This window comes from Leptonychotes weddellii, chromosome 12, assembly GCF_054177405.1.
Source record: "Leptonychotes weddellii isolate Sample4059 chromosome 12, ASM5417740v2, whole genome shotgun sequence".
NCBI classification, from domain to species: domain Eukaryota; kingdom Metazoa; phylum Chordata; class Mammalia; order Carnivora; family Phocidae; genus Leptonychotes; species Leptonychotes weddellii.
The window spans coordinates 52923177-52938786 of NC_138380.1; the positions used below are offsets into that span (position 1 = coordinate 52923177).

The 15610-nt window shown below is 39.5% G+C and overlaps 1 protein-coding gene and 1 pseudogene across 6 annotated transcripts in view; both read left to right on the forward strand.

The window, feature by feature from the left end:
* CRPPA (CDP-L-ribitol pyrophosphorylase A) overlaps positions 1 to 15610 on the forward strand; it is a 278958-nt gene that overhangs the window by 68302 nt on the left and 195046 nt on the right. The window lies entirely within an intron of this gene.
* LOC102733469 (Y-box-binding protein 1 pseudogene) lies at positions 12190 to 15141 on the forward strand (annotated as a pseudogene).

A 15610-nucleotide genomic window follows, 5' to 3' on the forward strand; every position in this document is an offset into this window, starting at 1 on the left:
TGTGGAGACATTATGCTTTTTGATTGCAAACTACATTAACAAGCTATAGTAACTAAAACACTATGTTATCAGCATAAACACATAGTATCAATGGAACAGAGAACCCAGAAATACAAACATGCATATGGCCACTTTATGACAAGTCAGGCACATAAGGGAAGAGGACAGTCTTTCCAATAATTGGTATTGGTGACACTAGGTAGCCATATGCATAAGGAGAAAACTTGACCACTATCTTGTACCATACACAAAATGGACTAAACACTTGAGCATAGGATCTGAAACCATAAAACTCCAAGACAGTCTAGGCAGTAGGCTCCTTTTTTTTTTTTTTAAAAAGATTTTATTTATTTGAGAGAGAGAATGAGATAGAGAGCATGAGAGGGGGGAGGGTCAGAGAGAGAAGCAGACTCCCTGCTGAGCAGGGAGCCCAACGTGGGACTTGATCCCGGGACTCCAGGATCATGACCTGAGCCGAAGGCAGTCGCTTAACCAACTGAGCCACCCAGGCGCCCATAGGCAGTAGGCTCCTTGATGTTGATCTTGGCAATGACTTTTTTGAATCTGACCCCAAAAACAAGAACAGACACAGAAGTGAGACTACATCAAACTGAAAAGCTTCTATACCCTGAGGGGAAAAAACAAAATCAAAATACAGCCTACTGAATGGGAGGACGTATTTACAATTCATGTGTCTGGTAATATCAAAATTTATATCAAAAATATACAAAGGACCCCTAAAATTCATTAGAAAAGTATCTAAAAATGGGCAATCTGAATACCTTTTTCAAGAAGACCTGCAGGTGGCCCACAGGTACATGAAAAGATGCTCAACATCTCTAATCAGGGAAATGCAAATCAGAACCACAGTGAGCTATCGCTTCACACCAGTCAGAAAGAGCCAAGAAATAACAAATGTGGGCAAGGATGTGGAGAAAACGGAATCCTCCTGCACTGTTGATGGAATGTAAATTGGTGCAGCCACACTGGAAAACCGTATGGAGGTTGCTCAATTAAAGAAATACCATGATTCAGCACTTCCGCTTCTGGGTATTTATCACACGCACAGGAAAACCTTCAAAAAGATATCTGCACTCCTGCGTTCATTGCAGCCTTATTTATGATAGCCAATATATGGAAACAACCAAAATGCCTATAGATGGTGAATAAAGAAAATCTCCTATGTGGAGTCTTAAAAACAAAACTCAAGTTCATGGTTACAGAGAAGAGATGGGTGGTTGCCAGAGGTAGGAGGTGAGGAGTGGGTGGGAAAAATGAGTGAAGGGGGTCAAAAGGTTAAAAAAAAAAAAAAAAAGCAAAACCCACAAAACCTAACAACCAAATTACTGTTCTCTCTCTCAAAACATAGCAGGGAGGATTTCATCAACAAAATATAGGTAGAGAGTTACATATTTATGATTTTAAAAACAAACCAGCAACTTAAGAATTGTCTGCAAGACTATTACTACTTAATCTAGGTGTAGTGCTTTAGTGCTTTTCACAGAATTTGAAGCAAGACTGGTCGTACTCTGAATGTAGTCTATTTAGATTGTTCTGCATTTAACTGGAGTATTGGTGCAATGAAATATACAGGATATATAAATCCTTCAGTTAAAAGTTAAGGCAGGGTTCTAGAATCTCTCAAGAGACTGAATAAAGTTAAAAAAGGGGGGGCATTAAAAAAAACCCTCAAAATATCCTGGATGAATTGGAAGATGTTTTCTCCCACTAAGCGTTCTATGGTGAGTGTGGTTAATTACTGTCTAACATGAAATACATACATGGCTTTTATTTTATTTTTTTATTTTTTATTTTTTTAAGATTTTATTTATTTATTTGACAGAGAGAGACACAGCGAGAGAGGGAACACAAGCAGGGGGAGTGGGAGAGGGAGAAGCAGGCTCCCCGCAGAGCAGGGAGCCCGATGTGGGACTTGATCCCAGGACCCTGGGATTATGACCTGAGCCGAAGGCAGTTGCTCAACCGACTGAGCCACCCAGGCGCCCCATATATGGCTTTTAAAAATAGATGAGTGACATTAGAACAAGAAGCCTCTTTGAGCTTTATGGAGAACTGAGAAGAGACTAATATTATGCAGAGTGTGTCTTAGCCTGAGGCAAAAGCAATGCACGGTGGTGAATATGGCCTGGCATTTTGAGTTAGTGATGGGACACTCCCTGTCAGCTGTGTTGAATTTCCACTTCCATGTAAAGTCAGGCAGAATGAGTGTAGGTTGCACGTTGCACTTTTATTACTGAGCCAAGGAGCTTCCCCTTCCTCTTTCGTGCATATATTGATAAATTATATGTAGATAAGGATACATACCTAATGATATAAATATACTGACATAAAAAATTCAAGATGAAAAACACTGTTTACCTTAAGGAACATTTTGAATGAAATGAATATAGGAAAGAAAGAAATCATTTTACCCTGGGGAGAGCACATACTTATCTCCAGCAGCTATTGCCTTGCAGTTACCTTTTTTTTTTTTAAAGATTTATTTATTTATTTATTTATTTGAGAGACAGAATGAGATAGAGACAGCATGAGAGGGGGGAAGGTCAGAGGGAGAAGCAGACTCCCTGCTGAGCAGGGAGCCCGATGCGGGACTCGATCCAGGGACTCCAGGATCATGACCTGAGCCAAAGGCAGTCGCTTAACCAACTGAGCCACCCAGGCGCCCGCAGTTACCTTTTTTTTTTGGCTGCACAAGATGCACTCAGAACCACAGTATTCAAGATGCTTGTTACTTGACACTGTTGAGTCCTGGCCACCTTCCCTTGTTTTTCCCCAAGGCTGTGATCTATTTGAAGATAATCAATGTCACCTGGAGTGAATTGGCGACCTCTCCACTATGGGAAATGGGGAAGGAAAACTATTTCTTTCAGGTGGATGATTGAAAGGATGCTATGAAATATTTCTACTCTTTCAGGAAAAATGGGACTAAGTTAAAACATGAAAATGAACTGGAAGGTCCTATGCCAGGCACTTATTTTCACTTTAACCTAGAAAGACATCAAGATTCAAACTCCTATTTTTCTTTGACATTTCAGCAAGGCATCCAGAAATGGTACTGGCTGGGGGGTGGGGGTGGGAGGGGGGATAAAATGGCTTTTTTGTGATTTGGTAGTTTTCAGGCACTAGATAAAATTGGTCCAATTTAGACTTATATCAGGAAGGATGTTTTACATCTTTTTGCTGTGCATATGAGTGATGAAGAGATAGTTTGTAGTCTCTAGTGTTACCACTCTGAAATCTTTCACAAGCTCACTTTGTGGGGAAAAAACCCACACAACAAACTCCACAAGATTGGGAAAGAACTCTTCAGGTATGTTTTGAATTTCTCTCTCTCTCCTAACCTCAAAACATAACATGCAAAATTAATGAAATAGATTTAACATAGGTTAGTCACTTTTTTCCAGGAATTTTGCTTCAGCTTTTCTATGGTCCCAAGTTAAGATAATTTTAGCTCATAATGGACTTGATGAGTCTTAAATCTTCTCATATGAAGATTCCCTAGAGAAACTTTTAAGAGATTTCTTTCTTTAGCCTCTACATGTGTTTCCTCCTACTCTTGATATTTTCACAATGAAAACTAATCAGCTGGGTTTGTTTTGTTTTGTTTTGTTTTTTGTATTTAATTTAGGCCTGTGTCTGTTAGATGTCTGTTTAATATGAAAATCCTTTGGGGGAAAGAATGTGCTTTTGCTTACATTGAATAGCAGGGAATAACTGTCAACACTCAGGGAATAATAATTATTAATCAAGGAGGGAATGCAATTCCTTCAGAGGACTGAGACCTGGGGGTGGGTAGGAGTCCTATACTTTGTTCTTAGTGCTGTCACTGAACTTTGTTTTTCCTCTAGTTTTTCTTAATATATATTCTAATCTTTGTTATGAAAGTATTGTTAGGCCATGTTTTTTTGAGCATAAAGACTAAATTTCTGTTTTTGGACAGACTATCATTTCTTTTTATGTTGCCAAGTCCACTATATTTTACCAACATGTTACTTTAAAAGGAGTAAGTACTATTCCTTGTGATGTTGGTTGTATAGTAGATGTGTTCTACTGTATATGTTTATTTACAGTTAAAAATGAAATCCTATGAGCCTCAGATAATGTAAGGTACTCTAGAACCATTAAACATGGTAGAAGATGCTATCAGTGTTCGTGCTGAAGTTAAGCTGAGACTGCAGGTTTCACGTGTATTGTGAAAGAAGTACCAGGGTGTGCTCTTGCACAGTTTCAGTCTGATACTCATCATTTTGGTTTGGAAAAGGTTTTTGGATAATTGGCCATATTTGCAAATCATCATCAGTGATGTTCTCGTGGTTACACAGTCCCCAGTTCTGCCGGAGAATTTTGAGGTAATTACATCTAATAATAATTCTTACTGTTGCTGTAATTTTCCAATGTCCAGGGAACCTCCCTATCTCTTATGTTTGCAGAGAAGAGAGACTTAAAGTTTTTGAAGACAGACCTGTCAGTTTCTGGAAAAATAAAGTTGGTAACAGTAACTGGCAAGTTGTTGAGACCTTTGTTAGAGCCAGGGTTTTGTTGCTTTATGATAAATCCATTTTTTTTGCTATTCCTCTGCTTAATTTATGATTTCTGTTGCCTGTAACTTGAGCTTTACTTGCCATAGCTCTTCAGCTTTAAGAAGAACATGTGCCATTGTAGGTTTGGTTTCCTTACCCAACTTGCAGATTATTTTATTATGTTGTAGTTCAAATTTCTTGCAGATGGAATGTGATTTACTTTGCTTTATTTATTCACCCAGCTCATAAGCCATGGATCATCTGATAGATTGGCTACTCTGGGGATAGGTCCGCACCAATAGACTGAACAGTGGAACGGGGTTGGGGACGGAAGAAATGACAGGAAATGAAACAAGGTTGATGCTGCTTTAGCTAGGACTGTGGATTAGGCATTTCCTTTAAAAAAAGGGTAAGGCAGGGTAAGCACCCAATATATGTACTATATTCAAAACAAGTTCAGGTATACAGTGTGGCATCTGATGATGTCCTAATCATGGGAATAAAAACAGGCAGATTGAGGCAAATACTGAAAACCTTACATTGTTGTAGGCATTTCCACCACGGAGATAAAAATGAGGCCAACATCAGAATTGTTTTTTGACAACTCAGTTGTTATATAGTGGACAGATTACACCAGGAAGATGAGGTTAGAGATCGTGTAATGGAGAGTGCATTAGAGGCAAGGGCCAGTGTAGTAAAGGAAACGCAAGGACCTAAGCACATCAAAGGCCCGTGTGATGGCCTGGAGCCTTTGCTGCTTGCCAGTGGCATGCTCTGCCATCCATGATGCAATCCTCAGAACATGCAGGGAATGCGCAGAAAGTGATCTACCTACTGGGCTGTGTGTTTACTCCCTTGTTTGATACCGGTTGATAACAAACAAAATCTCAACTCCTTGCAGGCTAAGGGGATTTTTAAAAAATTCCTTAGAATAGGATGTTATCTATTAGAGAAGAAATAGTGCAATCGAGGTGTCCTAGATGATCGTCTGGTGTGCCCAGGTGATCCTGCTATAATTTTTTTCCAGTCTGTAGCTGTCTGTGCTATGAAGTTCGTCCTGCCCGGGGTCCACAGTGGAGCTCTCTGTGGGTGAAGGACAGGTATGCAGGTCTTAGTTCATTCTCTGCTCAGCAAGGCTTTTGTGGAGATGTGTGTTAATATGCATGTTTGATATAATACTTTCCTTAGGATGTATTACATATATTTGATAGACTGATTTAAAGACAAAAAAGGTGTTTGTTTTCATCATCCAGCTTATGAGGTGTAACATTGCCAGGATATTATTTGGTATCTTCAGTGTGCTCTTTTTTATTTGCATCCCTGTCCTGATTGTGTTCCCTTCCCTGCTATTATTGTGTTTAATTTTGTGTTAATAATTTTCTTGCCTTCCTCTATAGTCTTAACATATAAGTAGAGTGTCCAAAAATTGCTTGGTTTTGGATATTTTTATAAAGAGAGTCATCAGACTTGTAATGTTTCTCTGTGACTTTTTGTACAACGTCTTTGAGACTCCTGTTGCATATATTTGTGGTTTCTTACTTAGAGTTGCTTAATATACATAGACTATTCATCGAAGTCTTCCTAGTTGTTGGTAAATTTGTAATTTTTTCAGTAACTTAGTTTGCCATTGCTGTATCACTGGTGTGTAATAAAATATCTACAAACGTGGTGGTTCGACGTTAATCAATTTACGCTCATGTATCTGTGGGTTAGCAGAGGTTCTGATCTTGGACTTGGCTAGATAGCTCTGTTTTGGGGTAGCTCTGCCTCACATTGCAGGTGTACATAGGCTGGACAATTTCCCATTCTTCACCCTTCTTTGACTAGCAGTTTATCCAGGAATGTTCTTTTATGGAGATGGCAGAGGTATAAGAGAGGGGAAACATGCAAGGTTTCTTAAAGCTTAGATTTGCAACTGGGACACTGTCACTTCTGCCTCCTATTGGATAATGCAAATCATATGGCCAAACTTGCAGTGAATTCATTTTCTCCATTCTCAGGCTTTGGCCATCATGGACCTGTTTTCTGTCTCTATAGTTCTTTGCCTTCTAGAATGTTATACAAATGGAATCATAGATGTATAGCCTTTTGTGTCTGGCTTATTACAATAAAGCATAATTTTGAGAGTCATGCCGTTGTACAGAGCAGTCTTTTTATTGATGAAGAGCTTTTTGGGGGTTAGGTTAGTATTCACCTTAGTGGCCTACTGTTGAGGAAGCTTTAATTCCCACTCTAAGTTATGACTTGTATCATGATAGAGATCTGAAAGAACAGAGTTCATAAAAAAAGAAGCTACAGAGTTTCATAGATAATGTGTCAGTTAAGAGTTAGTGCTGAGGGAACTACACTGAAAAGTGAAAGACTTGTAAAGATGTTAAACTATCATGGGAAAATGTGAGAAAACTAGAGACAAGGCTGGAGATGCTAAATTATTACAAGGAGTGGGCCAGAAGGAGGCTACTGTACAAGTTGTGTAGAAGGTGGGTTAATTTTAAAACTGTACTTCCAGTCAGTAAAGGACTTCAGGTAATGTCTAATTTAAGTTTTAAGCAGATTGTTAAAGTTTTAACTGCTTGCACTGAACTCCGGTTCTGCAACTTACACAATGAGTCAATTAAAAGAAAATAATCTCTTGACATGATAGATGGTTCTCTTCAGTTATCCCAGCTTATAAACATACCTCTGATATGCGTGGGACCTCCTTGTGTTAAAATTGCCTGTGTGATTTTCCCCAGCCTTTCTGCTCCTTCTCAGTGCCTATAGTATTTAATGCCTGGTAAATTTTCCTTAAGTATTTGCTTAGTAAGTGTATAGGTGTTCTTCAACTTTTCTGATCATTCCTTTTCATGTTTTTCCCTGTGAAAGTTTCGTATATGTATTTACAACTTCTTAGGAGTATTTTTACTAGATACCCTACAGCTAACTTATATCTAACTGATGCCATTAGCTTAACCAATAGACCTACTCTTTTTTCCACATCTTTCAGCTTGGGTAACAATGTCACCAATCCTGTAGCTACTGGAGTAACTTGTTGCTTTGGATTCTCCCTTCTGTCTGTTTCCTGGATTTATTTCAGATAATGATGATCTTTTTGCATTCTGGAAGTGGCCTTGTAACAGTTTTCTTTGCATAAATTTAAAGCTGTCTTGTGTCTGGGGTTGGATAGTGATAAAGGGTTTCCATTTTTCCCTTAGTTTATAATGGGATTAGATAATGAATGCATGTGTAATTTGTCCAGTTCATGTGTTTCTGGGCAGTATTCTAATCTTAATTTTATCGCTAACCCTTGATCAGTGTACTTTTCCAAAGATGGTCCATAAGAGAGAGGAATAGAATATCCCAGTGAAAGTTTTTAATAGTGCTTGACAATATTTGATTGTGAATGTCAACCGAATGACTAAAAATACGGTTTTAGAATTCCTGGTGAAATTCATTTTCCCTTGTTAACTTTTCTCCCAATTTATCTGAAAGCCAAAACGGAAATAACATCTTCTAGGTAGTGGTCAACTGATACATATGGATGGTATTTGTCTCTAAGTTCACAATGAATTTCCTTTGGGTAAGGTTGGCAAAAATGTAATAAACTGGACAGTTTTATTTTTTAGTTGATAGGTACTTGAAAACCTCTTAGGAGTATAACTATGTAAACTCATTGAAAAACTTGCACACAAAGAAATCCTGTCCTTAGCCAGGTCATTTGTGCTTTGTTTCCTGAAGCATGAGAGTTGTTTCTGTATTAGCAGCCTCATATGGGCTTAGTCTGAAATTGCTTATTTATTCATAAAATGATCTGATAAATTGTAAGAACCAAGCTTCTTGGATAACTGTCTCTCGTGCAATTCTAGAATGCATTGCATAATTCAAACAATGTAAATGTATGCAAGATGCTTAAAGTTTGATTTTCAGATGATAAATGGAATGCAGGTGTTCATTGTTTACCTAATTGTAAGATAGGCTATTTTGTTTCTACTTGAAACATTCTGAGCATGGATCTGTAACTGCAGAGTGAGAATCCTGTGCAAGCATGCCTTTGATTTAGTTTTTCTCTAATGTATATATTGTTCTTTGTTGGGCAAACTTCCCAGGCTCTCTTGCAAAAATAATACTGTGAATGATGTTAAAGCTGGAAGGATAGATAGGTAATTGGATTATTTGTAGCTATGGACCATGACACAATTACCATAAAACAATGGATCCAAACTTCGATGCGTGTTATAGAAGTTCAAACTTGTGGAATCCTTTCCCAGAAAATAACCACATTATACACAGGATATTTTATTCAGAGGTTTTTCAGTCCCTCTGAGGCCTGTTCATTTATCTCATGTTAACAACTTTGCTACATTCTCATATACTGTTTATGGGAATATAAATTGAAACCACCTTTATGGAAAACAGTTTGAAATTAAAATGCACATACTTCAGCTTCTGGGTAAAGATAACTGACTGAACACTTAGATAATTTTGATCATTCCTGAAACCTAATTTAAAGCTACTAGAAAGAAAGCCAGGGTGCCTGGTGGCTCAGCCATTTAAGTGTCTGCCTTCGGCTCAGGTCATGATCTCAGGGTCCTGTGATGGAGCCCAGTGTCAGGCTCCCTGCTCTGCTTCTCCCTCTCCCTCTGCCCACGCCTCCTCCCCCCCCGCCCCGCTCACGCTCACTCACTCTCTCACAAAATCTTTGAAATAAAAAAACAGAAAGTGATTAAAAACATAGACCCACAGAATAAGGAGAATAAGAGGGGACAATGGTAAACCATTAGCTAGAAAGTAGGTGAATTTAGTAGTAACTGGCACATTAGATCTGAGAAAGCTCAATTAGAACAGTGGTAGGGAAAGCTAGGAATTAGAATTATCTACAGTAGAGTTCCCCAAAAGTTGAGGGTCTGGTAGCACCTTTAGAACTGAGTGAAGGGGGGGGGGATATGGAGGGTTCACTGAAAACTAAGAAGCAGTCTGGGGGTGAAGTATTCCCTGTGTCTGGGGAAGATTTTGGGTACAGTTGATGAAATGAGTGCCTTGCCTAAATAGTGACTCACAGACCTTGTGCTTACTATTGGCTGAATGGGGAAGGCCATGGCCCCTTATCCCACTCAGCAGCTGGTATCTTGGTGGCTTTGCCTTTCCCTCTTGGCTGAAAACCGGAAGAGTTTTGTTTGGAGAATCTGTCCAGTCTAAAAATAAAGACCTAAAACACTAACTTCAGAGGTTCCCCTGTAAGCATCTTAACCCGGTCACACTACAGTAAAGCTTACTGTTCACAAACTCCAACTCTGCCCTCATTGGTTAATATCTCTTGAATCTTCCCCTCTTAAATAAGGGCTGACAAATATTACTGGACCATCTAAAGAATGTACTTACTGTGGAAGATAGAGACTGAAACAGGAAAGAGTAACCTGGAGGATGCAGCAAATAGGCTGGGAAAGAGAAAGGTTTTAAAAGTTAAAGTCATTACATGGGGTGCCTGGGTGGCTCAGTTGTTAAGCGTCTGCCTTCGGCTCAGGTCATGATCCCAGGGTCCTGGGATCGAGCCCCGCATCGGGCTCCCTGCTCTGTGGGAAGCCTGCTTCTCCCTCTCCCACTCCCCCTGCTTGTGTTCCCTCTCTTGTTGTGTCTCTCTCTGTCAAAAAATAAATAAAATCTTTAAAAAAAAAAAGTTAAAGTCATTACAAAGATCAAGTTATTGCAAACAGGAAACAAGTTCACAATGCTTAAAAAAAATAAACATTTAGAGAATAAAAGATCCGGGATAAAAAGCAAATCTGAGAAACTCTTTCCCAAAGGACAGGAGGAGGAAATACAGGAAAGGAGAGAAAATTAGAAGTGCAATCAAAGAGAACCAATAACAAATCAATAACAAAAATTGTCAAAAAAGAGAAAATAAAGGGGAGGAAATGCCAAAGAAATGAGGCAGTAAAAAGCAATTTAAAAACTTAAGTCTTAGGCACCCTTTCTCAGAAAGCTATTAGAGGATTGTTCCATAAAAATGAGGTAGTCATTCAAGAAAGATTACATGGGATGCAGAAGAGAAGAGATAGATGACAGCAGAGAGATGTAGATTATCCCCACAATGATGGTATAGGGAGATTTTAGAATGATAACTGTGTGACTGGCAGAGGACAACCAGTCCATGTTGAGAAAGCTCAGAAGACTCCAAGGGTGATTACTTCAGCAATACAAAATTGGTGAAGTGCCTTGTGCCTAAACATCTGGAGAGTAGAACTAAACAAATACCTAAGTGTTAGCTGTTGAATGAGTCCTAAGTATATAGAAAACTGAACACTTAGTTTAGAAGGTAAGTTCTAATTCCAGGGAAGACAAAGGCTTGTGAAAGAAAGGAATTCTAATCTATGACTTAGCTGGGAGGAATGTTTACATAGTGATGTAAACACTCAGTACTGATTTAACCAAAATTATGACATTGAAGGGATGGGGAATAGTAAGTATTAGTGTGTGTTGTGGTGAGGTTGGGAGGAAAGGGGACAAAATTAATTCTTCAATAGATAGCCAATTCAGAAGATAAAGAGGCAGTATCATGAGTATGTTCAGAGATACGTTGTGATAAGTAGGTTAGTTGACCCCAGTTTTTTGGTCCTCTGACACTATTCTACTCACGTGCCCTTGCCATGGCCTCTTGGTGAGTGAAGTATATTTCCCTGGTTGGTCATTCTGGATTGGGCCTCCTACCTTGCTTTGGGATTTTTAGCAGACATGATTAGGCAGAGGCTTAAATGTGACTTGCTGTTGGGCTGTGGTTCCAGTATTGCCATTAAGAAGGCATAAACTGGTTGGTTGCAGCCCTTCCAGTTTGTCTTGCAGAGGGTGACCAGTAGGTCAGAGCTGCTACAGCCAAGTCCCAACACTGCAACTAGAAGCACAATTGTCTCAGCCAACCCGCAGCTTTGGTGAGTGAGATGGAAGCTTATGACTACATGCCACCAAGATCTTATATTTGTTCTCCTGCAATTGTTGACTGTTACACATGGAAACGAATAATAAATTAATCACTTGAAAGAAGGAGAAATAATTGCATCTGGGGAAGACAAATTACAGTGAAGGGGGTGAGGTAAACTATTTTGTAACAAATCTTATGGGGATATTTGGTTCTTCAAACTATGTACGCTTAAAACTGATAAAAATATGAATTGAAAATTAAGGGAATAAAACAACAGGATTGATTGGTAGTTGGAGTTCATAAAGGAGATCTAGTAGATAGGTAACAGATGGAGGCCGCTAGGATGCTAATAATAAATTTTTAATGCCTTTGATTGTAGTTTCTTGATTTTTTTTTTTTAAGGGCAGTCTAAGAAAATGGAGGTTTTCCTACCAAGATCAAGTGGTAGTTTTATAGTGTTGGGTGCCTCAATGAGTTAAAAGGGCAAGTTTAATGTGAGAAGAGAGTAAGAGAAATGATAGATTGGAGGTCCTGGCCAGATACTTGAGTTGTGGAAATTAAAAATGTCAGAGGAGCCACAGATAGAGGTTAACTCAAGTTGACAGGTGGCTGCCAAAGGGGAGGATAGGTATGGGGGACTGGCAGAATGGGTGAAGGGGAATGGAAGGCACATGCTCCTAGCTACAGAATGTGTAAGTCATAGGATGAAAGGTGACAGCATAGGGAATATAGTCAGTGGTATTGTAGTAGTGTCCTATGGTGACAGATGGGAGCTACACTTGTGATGAGCAGAGCATCATCTATAGACTTGTCGAATCACTGTTGTGTACCCGAAAGTAATGTAACATTTTGTGTCTGCTGTACTTGAATTAAAAAAGAAAAAACAAAAACAATCAAAATAACGGTTCAGTAAGGGAAGGGAAAAAAAAAAAAAAAGCAGCTTTGCAGTGTTGGATCGGTAGGGGGAGCGGAGAGCAGACTCCAGGTTAGTTACCGTCGCACCCCGGCAGGAGCCGCAGCCACCCAGCAGCTGGCCCGGTCACCGTCACTGCGACCCTGGGCAGCGAGGCCGGGACCCACCAGCCGCCGCCGCCACCGCCCCTGATCGGCGCTGCGCACATGAAGACTGGGAACATCGACAGCGGCGCCTGGCGCCAGGGACAACAAAGTAATCCCAACGAAGGTTTGGGGAACAGTAAAATGGTTCAGTGTAAGAAACGGATATGGTTTCATCAGGAGTGACACCAATGAAGAGGTATTTGTACACCAGACTGCCATAAAGAAGAACCCGGGAAGTCCCTTCGCAGTGTAGGAGATGGAGAGACGGAGTTTGATGATGGTCAAGGAGAAAGGGGTGCAGAGGTGGCCAATGGGACAGGCTGTGTTGGAGCTTCAGTGCAAGGCAGTAAATATGCAGCAGACCGGAACCATTATAGACTCTATGCATGTGACAGTGGTTGTCTACACAGTTACCAGCAGAATTACCAGAAGAGTGAAAGCCGCGGGGAGAACGGGGGATAGGAGAGTACTCCCAAAGGCGGGGGGGTGGAGGAGGTGGGGGCCCCCCACAGGTCAGGCTGTACCAGCGGTTCCCACCTTCCTACAGGCAGAGACCCTCTGGGCGCCCAGCCCCTGTATTCCGGCCTTGCTGTGCAGGGAGAAGTGGTGGAAGGTGCAGACAACCAGGGTGCAGGAGAACAAGATTGACCAGTGCGACAGAATGTGTGTCGAGGTTATGGACCACGATTCCGCAGGGGGCCTTCTCGCCAAACACAGCCTAGAGAGGACAGCAATGAAGAACATAAGGCAAATGGAGGAGATGAGACCCACGGTCAGCAGCCACCTCAGCCTCCGTACTGCCCTAACTTCAATTACTGATGCCGAGGCCCAGAAAACCCTAAACCACAAGATGGCAAAGAGACAATCTTTTAGAAACGAACAAAAGATTGGAGCTGAAGACCTAAGTCCTTGCTGTTTGCCCATTGACCAGATAAATGGAACTGTCTGCATTATCTATGCAGCATGGGGTTTTTATCATTTTTACCTAAAGACATCTCTTTTTGGTAATGACAAATGTTTTTCTCAAAAATGCCTTCTTTTTCTCAATACCTCTTTAAAGGTTTTTAAGTAGTTTCATATCTGATCAAGTTAAGATTTTTAAGAACCTCATTTTTAATTTGTAATAAAAGATTATAGCTTTTTTTTTTTAAGTCAAACGGCAAGCACCTGTTAATAAAGGTCTTCAGTAATTGTCAAAAAACCCAAGTTTCTAGGATTGATTACACTGAGTAGTTGTTCAGGTGAAGATAAAAGGTCAAAGAAGCTTCTAGAGGATTTGAAAGTTTTTGTGTATAAACTTGGAATTCAGCCAGTGTAATGTCACTAGCTGGAATAAAAAGGAAGACTGATTGGTGTGCCTAAAACTGCAGAGCCCATGAGGTTGTGAGAGATGATAGTACTATGAAGATTAGAAGATTTTGCCAGATGGCATAAATTCTGGAAGGATAGGACTTTTTCCTGGAAGAACAGTGGGGATCTGGAATGTTAACCCTGACTTCAAGCCCTGTTACTAAGTGGTGGTTGGGAAAGGTAATAGATTCCACCTGTGAATGTTGTCAAGCAATTGGTATACCTTCCGATCTAGGAGGTGAAGAACCTGTTATGTAATGTGTATTGCAGCATAACAGAATGTTATAGAAGAAAGAGTAGGGAAGGAGGTTAACTTTGGGGTGAAGATCCATGAGGAAGGACTAAAAAGTGTGGGAGGTTTATTACTTTGGTATTAGTCATAAAACTTTATTACTACACACAGTAAAAAAACAGTAAAGAAATATATACATAACAAAAACCTTCAACTATGTGTAATTTACAGAGTACCTTAAAATGGGTAGAGACTATCCATTACTCTAATGGTCACAATTGAGAATTCATAATAGTTATACACACTTTTCTTATTTTCTCTTTATTCTTACTATTACAATCCTAATTTTTCTCAGTTTTCTTGATGAAAACTGGGTGTAAGGGAAAGCAGAAGGGAAAGATCAGTACACATGGTCAGAGCTACTCCAATATTGGTACAAAGGAGATAGAACTTTACATAAACATTAGATGTTATCAAAAAGCTTCTGGCTACTTACTAAATCCCAATTTGTGTAGTTAACTATCTAAATTCATAACCAATATCCAGACTTTATCAAGGAATAGCCATAAACTAGACACTGAACCAGACACCTCATGGTCTGTTCCTTTTAATAATTCTCATTCTCCATTTCTCAAAATGGAACAAACTGAGGAACAGACTACTTAAATATCTTCTCCGCAACTTGCATGTGGAAAGATCACAGCAGGGATCCAACTGACTCGATTTGACTTCAGTGTTTATGCTCTTAAACCGTTGGTAAAGGACCTCAAATTCATGAGAATATACATATACTTGCATCAATTCAGCAAACCCATTTAAGGACTTGTTATAAATTTTAATATACAGCTTGCAAATTTCAAATTTTTAAAACAAATTAAAAATACCTTACATTTACTATGATGACAGAGTTCATATTTTGTAATACAGTGATAACAGTTTATGTGTATTTTCAACTTTGATGTTCAGATTTTTAAATTAAAATTTTAAATAAATTTTCTGCAACATAATTATCACTAGAATATCAGATTGATTTGTTGAAAGTATTAAATACATGTGTTTTGAAACAAAATCCTGAACTTGGAAGCATTCATTTCTTGGGAATTCTGGTGTTGCATATAACATTACATTATATAAATGTTATATGAATTTTTTTCAGTGGGATACACAAGGACAGTGTACATGTACCAAGGGTAAAAAGAGAACCTGCGTGTCAACTCTGTCCCTTTTTCTTCCTTCTTAGAGGCAATTTTTCCTGGGACCTTCCAAAGAGATTCTGTTCATTCTTAAACTATGTCTGTGCATTTATTTACATTTGTAGGTACCCCTCCTGAGGAGACCCAGTGCCTTCTTTTACTTGGTTTCTCATTGTGCCGTGTGCATAGCAATCATCTTGAGACTCGACTTGACTACCGTGTTAGGATATCCTGCTTTCTATATCCTAGGTCTTTAGTTGACCCATTATGCCCCCCAGTTTTGTGGAGCATCATGTCCTGAGAAAGAGTGCATGGGGGAACTTCAGCTTTCCTATGCCTGTGA